The sequence below is a fragment of the Zea mays genome, chromosome 9 (genome assembly GCF_902167145.1).
Source record: "Zea mays cultivar B73 chromosome 9, Zm-B73-REFERENCE-NAM-5.0, whole genome shotgun sequence".
Lineage (NCBI taxonomy): Eukaryota > Viridiplantae > Streptophyta > Magnoliopsida > Poales > Poaceae > Zea > Zea mays.
This window is the reverse complement of record NC_050104.1, coordinates 71,507,460-71,516,600: the sequence shown is the minus strand read 5'-3', so window position 1 is coordinate 71,516,600 and position 9,141 is coordinate 71,507,460. Positions and strand designations below refer to the sequence as shown.

At 50.3% G+C, this 9,141-nt stretch overlaps 1 long non-coding RNA gene across 1 annotated transcript; it reads right to left on the bottom strand.

Annotated features, from left to right (window-relative positions):
- Nucleotides 1–551: 551 nt before the first annotated feature.
- On the bottom strand, nt 552–1,272 carry LOC103639988 (uncharacterized). The gene is made up of 3 exons (XR_002264829.1): nt 1,158–1,272; nt 965–1,043; nt 552–624 (listed from the first exon to the last, which is right to left on the bottom strand). It is a non-coding gene; the product is annotated as an uncharacterized lncRNA (long non-coding RNA).
- Nucleotides 1,273–9,141: the final 7,869 nt, after the last annotated feature.

The window sequence follows — 9,141 nt, the reverse complement described above, 5'->3', positions numbered from 1 at the left end:
CTCCTTTCGCACCTAGTCTCATAATCCTATCTTCTGAATTTTTGATTGTCCGTCCTTTTGGTCTTGCACGATCCGGCATACTCAGATTTATAACATCCACATTAAAATTCAACATCTGCATAATAATAGAAGTTAATATTTAGTATACGCATATTTACATATATTTTTACCAATCAGTAAAATCATTTATCAATGCTCACCTTTTTAGCTTCTGAGGATGCAGCAATATGTTCCATTTGTTCATGTGCTACGTGACATGGAGAACTTGTATCACCAACCTCATGTGAAATTCTCATGTTGTCCTCCTTTAGAGCCCAACCCAAATACATCAACATTTACATGCAGCATAAATATATATTTTCATTTTAGACAAATGAACAATATTATTTTAATATGTACCTGGTTACCAGTTGTTATGATTGTTAACGCATGTTCACATCCAGTCATGGTGTTATGCTCATCCTACAAAATAAAATTTGCTTATTACATTGATTTTATATATTCATTATGTACAATACTTCATGCAAGCTTATATATTTATCTTTTACATACCTTGTTATGGCATGTAATTGTATTGTCATCTTCCATCCCATCGCCAGCATTATTTTTATTCAACTCTTCTTCCTGGTACAAATAACATGTTACTATGCATAATTTATGTTACAAATAGTATAACACTAAAAACATCTGGAATATTATTACCTTGTCTTCCTCATCATCACTAACATCTGTTGACTCATTACATCCAATATCTGGCTCTAATCGGCTTAGAACGACATCGAGCTCATCCAACACATCCATCGCCTTATCGTACCCTGCTTTTGACATACACGCCTGGCGAACTACTTTCATTGTTTTCGTTAACAACATTTTCTATCTGTATGATTTAGTAACTCCATCCTTCCCCCTGAAGCTCTTATCAATTCTTTCAAACGGAACATCTTTTCTTGATGAGACAGTGTACCTTTGCAATATATATTTTGAAGGTATCTTTTCAACTTGAAGATGCATGAAGGCTCTTAAAAGATGAACACACAATAGACCTGAAAACATGAAAACGAACCATTTTTTTCAAAGATATACATTAATTTGTACTACAATCATCAAATTCTTTAGTATGCAAATTTATTCTGCTAATCAACATAATACGTACAAACCTGTATGTTCCCACTGTTTGCACTCGCATGTATACTCCCCAGCTTCTATGTCCGCTGTTATCTTGAATTGATGTTGTCCCCACACAATTTTATTAGACCTTTTTGTATGCTGTACGATCCATTCATTATCATATCTGTCTGGGTCCTTTAATATTTTGTATGCAGTGGCGTATTTCATTGATTCCTCAAATCTATTCATAACAGCTCTGGTGTATGCTCTAGAGACTCTCACTTCGAACCTATACAATGTATCTGTTGTCCTTGGTCCCTATAACACATTATTATCATAATTAAACACATTATTTACATAAATGTATGCCAAACGTTATTGATAACAAGCACGACATACCTTGCTCACAAATGCCTCATTTGATTCTTTCATTTTCCTGCTGTGCAACATTTTCATCATTTGTTTAGCGAACTCATGCAGTGGGGTGTTCGCATCTACATGTGATTGCTTCACTAATCTATTCATGCTCTCACTTCGTTGTGTAGATACCATTACCCCACAGAAGTCATTTTTAAAAAATGCAGGTATCCATTCTTTTCTTATTTCATATAATTTGCATAGAGTCATATCTTCATGAAGATTGAACTCCTCTAGCATCATTTCCCAGGCACATTCAAACTCATGAGGAGTTAATGGATGATGTATAATAGACTGGAATGTTGTTTTAAAATCCTTAACAGCAAACCTTGCATATATCTCATTTAGGAATGGCATAAATCTATTCTGTACATGCCATAAACACAGTCTGTGAACTATTTTTGGAAATACAGTTCTTAGAGCAATTGGCATTGCAGGATCTTGATCTGCAATTGCTCACAAATTATTCAGTTATTTTCACAATAAATTAATTCACTGTTTTGCATAACAAATTGATATATCACATACCTGTAAGCATAACTCTTGGACCCTTGCATCCCATACATGTTTTGAATGAATTGAAAGCCCATTCAAAAGTCTGTACTGTTTCATCTCCCAACAAAACAAATCCAAACACTATACATTGCAGATGGCTGTTAGCTCCAACAAACATGCCCAGTGGTTTATCATATATATTTGTCTTGTGTGTTGTATCAAATGTCACAGCATCACCATAATCTGTGTATTCCCCCTGCATACTTGCGTGTGACCAAAAAATACTCACTATTTTCCCATCATTGTCTAGCTGGAAATCACAAAAAAATTGTGGATTTTGTTTCTTGCATTCTCTAAAGAAAGCCAAAAGTTTGGCTACATCATTTGCGCAGTTTTCTCTTCTCCTGGCTGCCCTCCTACATTTGTTTGCACAAAAAATTATTACACACACATTTACTATAGTAATATTTATGGCTCTTGATATATACACATGTAACAAAAAAGTATTGCTTACATGTTTTTCAGATCTTGAGCAGTTACCGGTACGTTCTCCGGCCCATCATGCATTTCTGATATAAAATCAACTATGCAATGTTGCGGCACTCGGCTATCATGCATTGCATCCACAAAATTTATGAACTCAGCATACCTAATTTTGTTGCAACGTAAATATTGTTTCTCTGCTTCGTCAGTTATGAACTCATGATTATGCTCCAAGTTTACGAGTTCAATTTTTGCAGCTACAACCATTTTTTTCATCATCATATATTTTTTTAATTTTATTCCAGCTTTACATTGCGTACGCCCCGATGACCTATTCCTCATCCTAGGTGTATCATTTGATTTTGGTGCACTTTTACCTTCACGTGAACAATTTATCCACTTACTGAATGTCTTCTCTCTGTATTTCTTCAGTGGAAATCCAACTTCATATGCATACCTTTTATAGAATTTATATGCATCATCAACATCCTTGAAAGTCATCCCTACCGTTGGCACTATAGTTGGATCAATGTTTTTTGCCTGCTATTTCATTGTCATTGTTGTTTGTACCATGGAATATGTTCACAACAATATATTCAATCAATAATCAAATACAGCGATTGGACTTACATGTGAATGCAGTATTTGTGGCGTATCCATCTCCCTGGAGCTAATATTGGACATAGGAGGTCGAACCCTTTGTTCTCCTTCTTCCCCTATGCTCATCTCGGCGATCTCAGGACCCAGTAGAGTAGGAGGTGGTGTCACCAGTGAGTTACCACCAACTCCTCCCTCTGTCTCTGGATCAAGACGAACGCCATCTCCTTCCATCGCCGGCGACTCTCCAGAGCCGGCCATCTCCAACTCCGATTAGTTATGCAGGCTTAGTTGTCTTTTTTTCGAATGAAAGTTAATCTCGGATACTATTGTGGAACTTGCTCTCAGTTGCAAGGGGATCCAACAAGGGTGAACAGTGACGTTAACAGGGTTCTCGGGCAAGGTGGCAATAGCTCTGTTAATCTGGCCTCTCACGGGCACTGTGCGGGGGTATTTATAGGTATCTGAGCGCCCAGCGCCTTGTGTTAAGGACGCATGTGCCCTCAGACACCTAGGTTATCCCCAGAATATTCCCATAAAGCAGGGTTACAGACTGTAATTACAGGAATGCCTTTACAAATTAGGCCTGTAACACGCAGCGGCCACGCAGGGCCCGTTACAATGGGCCGGATCGCACGTGGACCTCCGAGCTGGACGAGGCCGCACGGTGGGATGACCTCGTTGCAGGCCTTCGTCTGATGTCGTATCGAGCGAAGGGTGTCCCTGCCCGTTTTGTCTCCGTCGGACCAGCAACTGCAGCGAAGGCCTCGAGCGAAGGGTGGCGTCTTTGCCTTCGCCCCAACATTTGCCCTCCGAGGGACCAGTTCGACAAAGTCACCTGGTGCAGAAGACGTCGCTAGATGGCGGAGACGCTGCCCTCACTCGAAGTGGTTCCGCGGGGGTTTTTGACATGACCGTTGATTGACACCGTACTGTTGGATTGCGGGTTTCCCGAAGCGCCGCGCCATGTTGGATTGAGGGTTTCCCGAAGCGCCGCGCCCTGTCTATAAAAGGGGGCGGGGGTCGGTGCTTTTTGAACTTCACTTTCTGCGCTCCGTGAAAACCCTAGCCGCCTTTTCCACCGTCTTGCTGCTCGTCTGCCCTCCTTGCTCTTGTTCGCCGGAGTTCTGGCTCGAGTGAAGCAAACCGCCCGCCGCCGCCGACGGTACGTAGCGATGCCGACCTCTTCTTCTGCTGCTGCTACGCCGCCGGCCGATGCCTCATCTGAGGAGACGATGAGTACTTTGGTGGCGGAGGAGTTGCGCGCCGGCGATACGGTGGATTTTGGTGTATCGCGGATGTCGTTGGTCCGCGTGCAAGATATGCAGCGGCTGGGTTACTTTGGCGGCGGAGTTGCTCGTGTCTCGGGGATGGAGGAAGTCCCCGAGCCGGAAGGCGAGTTGGTTGTGTTCGAGGCGTTCTTCGCCGCCGGTCTCCGCCTGCCTGTGCATCAATTTGTTGGAGAAGTCCTGCGCAGATTTAACGTTCAGATCCATCAGCTAACTCCGAATGCCGTGGTGGCTCTGTCGAAGTATGTCTGGGCGACGACTTCGTACGGCGGACAGCCATCAGTCGAAGTCTTTGCGAAGTACTATTGCCTGCACTGGCAGAAGAGGATGATTGGAGATGAAGTTGCCCAGTTTGGGTCCTGTACGTTTACGCCGAAGACCAGCAAGACCACGATGGAGGTAGTCGAGTTGGTTCCTTGCGCCCGCAACAAGTGGGGCAATTGGAATGAGTTATGGTTTTATGTCGCGGAGGGTACCGTCGAAGACCATGAGGGGCTCCCCGTGTTCGAGATGTGCTCGCATTTTTACTCAGCGTACCTGCCCTTTGAGGTGGCGGAGGAGGATGCGGACGAAGGGGCCCTTCGGTGCGCCGCCGGCCTGAGCAGTGGGCGTGATTTGGTTGAAGAATTTGTGGAGTACGGGGTATGGCCTTTGGCGCATGGTTGGGCGTTGGGCGAAGTGTGCCCTCGCCAGATGCCTTCCTATGATGGGAAGCTGGTGCGAAGTCCTGCCTTCGCGCTGGATCTCCAAGGCCGCGATCTGGCCGCCTTTGTGCGTGAGGCGGAGGATGGGGCGGTGCGGATCGTTGGTTGGTACGTGCCGAGGACAGAGGGCCAGCGTAGCTGGGATATCCGCGGGTCGAATGACCGTTTGAACAGGGTTTTTGAATTGAATCGACTGCCGTATGACGGCTATCCCGGCCAAGACGATGAGGACCGCCGCGGGAAGAAGCCGGTGGTAGAGTCTGGAGACGACCCTGCGCCGGCGGCCGCCCCATCCTCTAAGAAGAGGAGACTAGGTACTGTTATGGGAGGACTTGGGGTTTCCGATGGTTTTGCTAGAGAATTGATGAGGACATGCGCGACCCCGGGGGGAAGGATGTCTTCGCCCGAGCTCCGGGAGTCTTCGGCGCGGATGCTGAGGGTTACCGGGGGTTGGTGGCCTAGGAATGTTCCTATCCCCCACGCGGCCGGCGAAGACTTTTTTACATCTCGCATGGTTCGTAAATGGAAGGTGTTTCCTTACGGGCGGAATTTTGCTGTTGTTGTGTCGGCAGTGATGGACAAGGATCGCCAGGGAGCCGCACAGAAGCGCCAGGCGGTTGTCAGGCTTCAAGAAGTCAGGGCGAAGAGGCAGCGAGGGGCTGCGAAGGCTACTGCTCCCGGCGGAGGCAAGCCGCCGCTGGCGGCAAAGTCGGCCGTCCCTGCGTCTAGCAAGGCGCCGGAGGCTGCGGCTGGCGCCGGTGTCTCCAAGTCTGCGAAGGCTGTGCCGGCGCCCAGCAGGGTGCCGGAGGTCGCGAAGGCGGCCCGAGGGTTGCCGTCGCCGGGCAAGCACGTCGCCGACTTCGCCACCGATATTAGTGTGGACGACTATCTGGGTGGTAAGCCGTTGGCCCGAGGGTTTTTTTTGATTCGTTGGTATGTCGCAGGGTTGGACGAAGGCCAACTTGTTGTTGTTGCGCCCGCCGCGGCGACCACGGCGGCTGCTGTAGTGCCAAAGGCGAAGGGCGGCGCTCTTAGTGCCGGAGGCGAGATGCCGGTACTCGCTGCCGTCAGGGACGAGGCGGGCGCTATGTCCCGCCGGCTGAAGGAGGTGAAGGAGGCACTAAGTCAGGTACGTTGAGCTAGACTTCGGGTTTTTTTTTGGCTTTGTTGGGGCCGCGGTCTTACGTGTGTTTTGCAGGCGGCTGCCTTCGCAGACCGCACGGCATCGGGGGCGCTCACGGCAGTTGTGTCTGCCGAAGTCGAGAGACTTCGGACGCAACATGCTGACGCCGTGCGGGAAAAATTGGCCACCGACAGTAAGTGCCGCAAGCTGGCGGACAAGGTGGCCGCACTGGAGGGGGAGAAGACTGACCTCCGGCGCCAACTGGCGGGGAAGAGGAGGGAGGCCAATGAGGCCCTCGCCCAGGCGCAGGCTGCGCTGGCGGAGGCAAAATTGGCGCGGGCGGAGGGCAATCTTGCCAGGGAGCGCGCCGAGTAGTTGGAGGAGCGGCTCAGTGCCCTGCAGAGCCGTGTGGAGAGGGCCGAGGCCGCGGCGCGCACGGAGGCTGAGCGGACGCGCAAACAGCTTATGGATTCATACCGTGAGCTGGGCGCGCAGACCGCTGAGTTCGAAGTGCCGGACCGAGAGCCCGGACTTTGCTGCCTGGAGTGGGTACAGGAGGAGTTGCAAGCACTCCCCACTATCGTGGAGGGGTTTATGTCTTATGCTTCACTGGTTACCTGCTTGGGGGCGATGAACGCGCTCTCTCGCGAAGGGTGCCGGCACTATGAGGTCTTCGACCAGGCTGATGAGGATTCGAGCGAGATATCTACAAGGTTGAGGACCCTATAGTGAAGGAATCCGCCGGAGCCATCTACGACCGGATGTGGGGTCCGCACGGTCGAGAGGTGGTCAGGGAGCGGGCCGAGACGGCGAGGGCTCAGGTAACGTTTGGCTTTTGTTTGATATTTGTTGGATGTGGGCTATGTATGGGTTTGCTGAATTTGTGTGCTATGTCTCAGGCGGCGCGTGGCGAGAGGGTGGATGATTTCAGGGCGTTGAACAGCGCGCTGCCTAACCCGGAGTCGAACCCGGCGGAGGCCGTGCCCGAGGCCGCCCTGGAGCCGCCCCCGGAAACTGCCGAAGGCCCTCCTAACGTCCCTGCAGCCGCTGCGGTCGGCGGAGGCCCGCCCCCAGAGACAGCCGAAGGCGCTCCTGATGCCCCCGCAGCCGCTGCGCCGAGGGCTGAGGGTCCTGCGACGGTGGCGGCGGAGGCACCAGCGGAGGCAACAGCGGAGGCTCCCATGACGGCTGGGTCTTCGCAGGTGGCGTAGTGGGTGTGGGTAGTTAGGGAATTTTGGATATGTTGCTGAATTTTGGTTGCTGCGCAGGTTCAAGAATTTGGGCCTGCGCACGCAACCGCCACTACTAACTTTTTGGCGGCTTCGACCGTGGATGATGGTAATAAATTTGATGGGTCTGCATCTGAGTTTTTTGATTTTACTGACTCTGGGAGCTCGGTTGAGTGGACTGAGGAGTCGTCGGAGGAGGACTTGGACTACTTTGCGGCCTTGGATGTGGCAGCGGTGGAGGCTTCACCGCACGCTGCGGACACAGAAGATGTGCCTGGTCCGAGTACCGGGCGCCGGTGGCGAAGGGCGGTTGCGAAGCGTAGAGTGAGTGGGGCGGAGGCCGGTCGGCTTCGTGTGAGTAGGGCTGGCCGGCGGGAATGTTGTCCTTGCCAGCCGCCGTGAGTACAGGTGAAGGGGAATTGCAAAGTCTTTTTGCGGGTGAGGAGCTTAGGATAATGTTATTTAACTATAGGGAGATGGGAATTATTCCGAAGGTTGAGCCGATGTAGAGTGTGGTGCCCTCGCTTGTACATGTGTAAAGGCTTGTATGATGAAGTTGTGTGCCCCCGCACATTTGGCTATGCTTGTGAAGGCGTTGCGTACTTGGTCAGGTGTATTTGTTATGCTTCGTCCGGCTGTGCCCTCAGGCACTTCTGCGCGGATGGTCTTTGCAGTAGACTTCGGTTTTTCGCACTTGCTGTGCTAGTCCGGCTGCACCCTTAGGCGGCTTCTGCGCAGATAGTCTTCGCGGTAGACTTCGGTTTTTCGCACTTGTTGTGCTAGTCCGGCTGCACCCTTAGGCGACTTCTGCACGGATAGCCTTCGCGGTAGACTTCGGTTTTTTGCACTTATTGTGCTAGTCCGGCTGCACCCTTAGGCGACTTCTGCACGGTAAGTCCTCGCGGTGGACTTCGATTTTTCGCACTTATTGTGCTGGTCCGGCTGCACCCTTAGGCGACTTTTGCAAGGATAGTCCTCGTGGTGGACTTCGATTTTTTGCACTTATTGTGCTAGTCCGGCTGCACCCTTAGGCGACTTCTGCACGGTAAGTCCTCGCGGTGGACTTCGATTTTTCGCACTTATTGTGCTGGTCCGGCTGCACCCTTAGGCGACTTTTGCACGGATAGTCCTCGCGGTGGACTTCGATTTTTTGCACTTATTGTGCTGATCCGGCTGCACCTTGGGCGACTTCTGCACGGAGTTGTCGCACGCGAGGGTGGCTAGCGCTGAGCCTCGCGGTGACTTCGTATTGGTCGAATGTCGAAGACCGTCGTCGCGGTCTTTTTTCGACGCATGTTTTTGCGGGGGATTTTTCACTTGTATATTACATGGCTCCGCCTCGTTAAAAACCTCACCCCCGGGAGGAAAAGAGTGCGGGCTAGAATAAAATTGTTTTTGTGAATTACAAGGGCGAATCAGCCCTGATGAGTCAAACAAAAAATTTGCGGAGGTTGTCGATGTTCCAGGAGTGCTCCAGGTCTTCGCCGCTTGGCGTTGTGAGCCTGTAAGCGCTGGGGAAGCTTTCATCTTGACTATGAAGGGGTCCTCCCACCTGGGTTCCAGCTTGCCCCTGGACTCTGTCCGAACTGTTCGGACGAGTACGAGGTCCCCTTCGTTGAATTCCCTTGGGATGACTGCATGGTCGCGCCATGCTTTTGTCTGGGCTTGGTATTTGTTTAGAGCTTGTAGGGCGATGA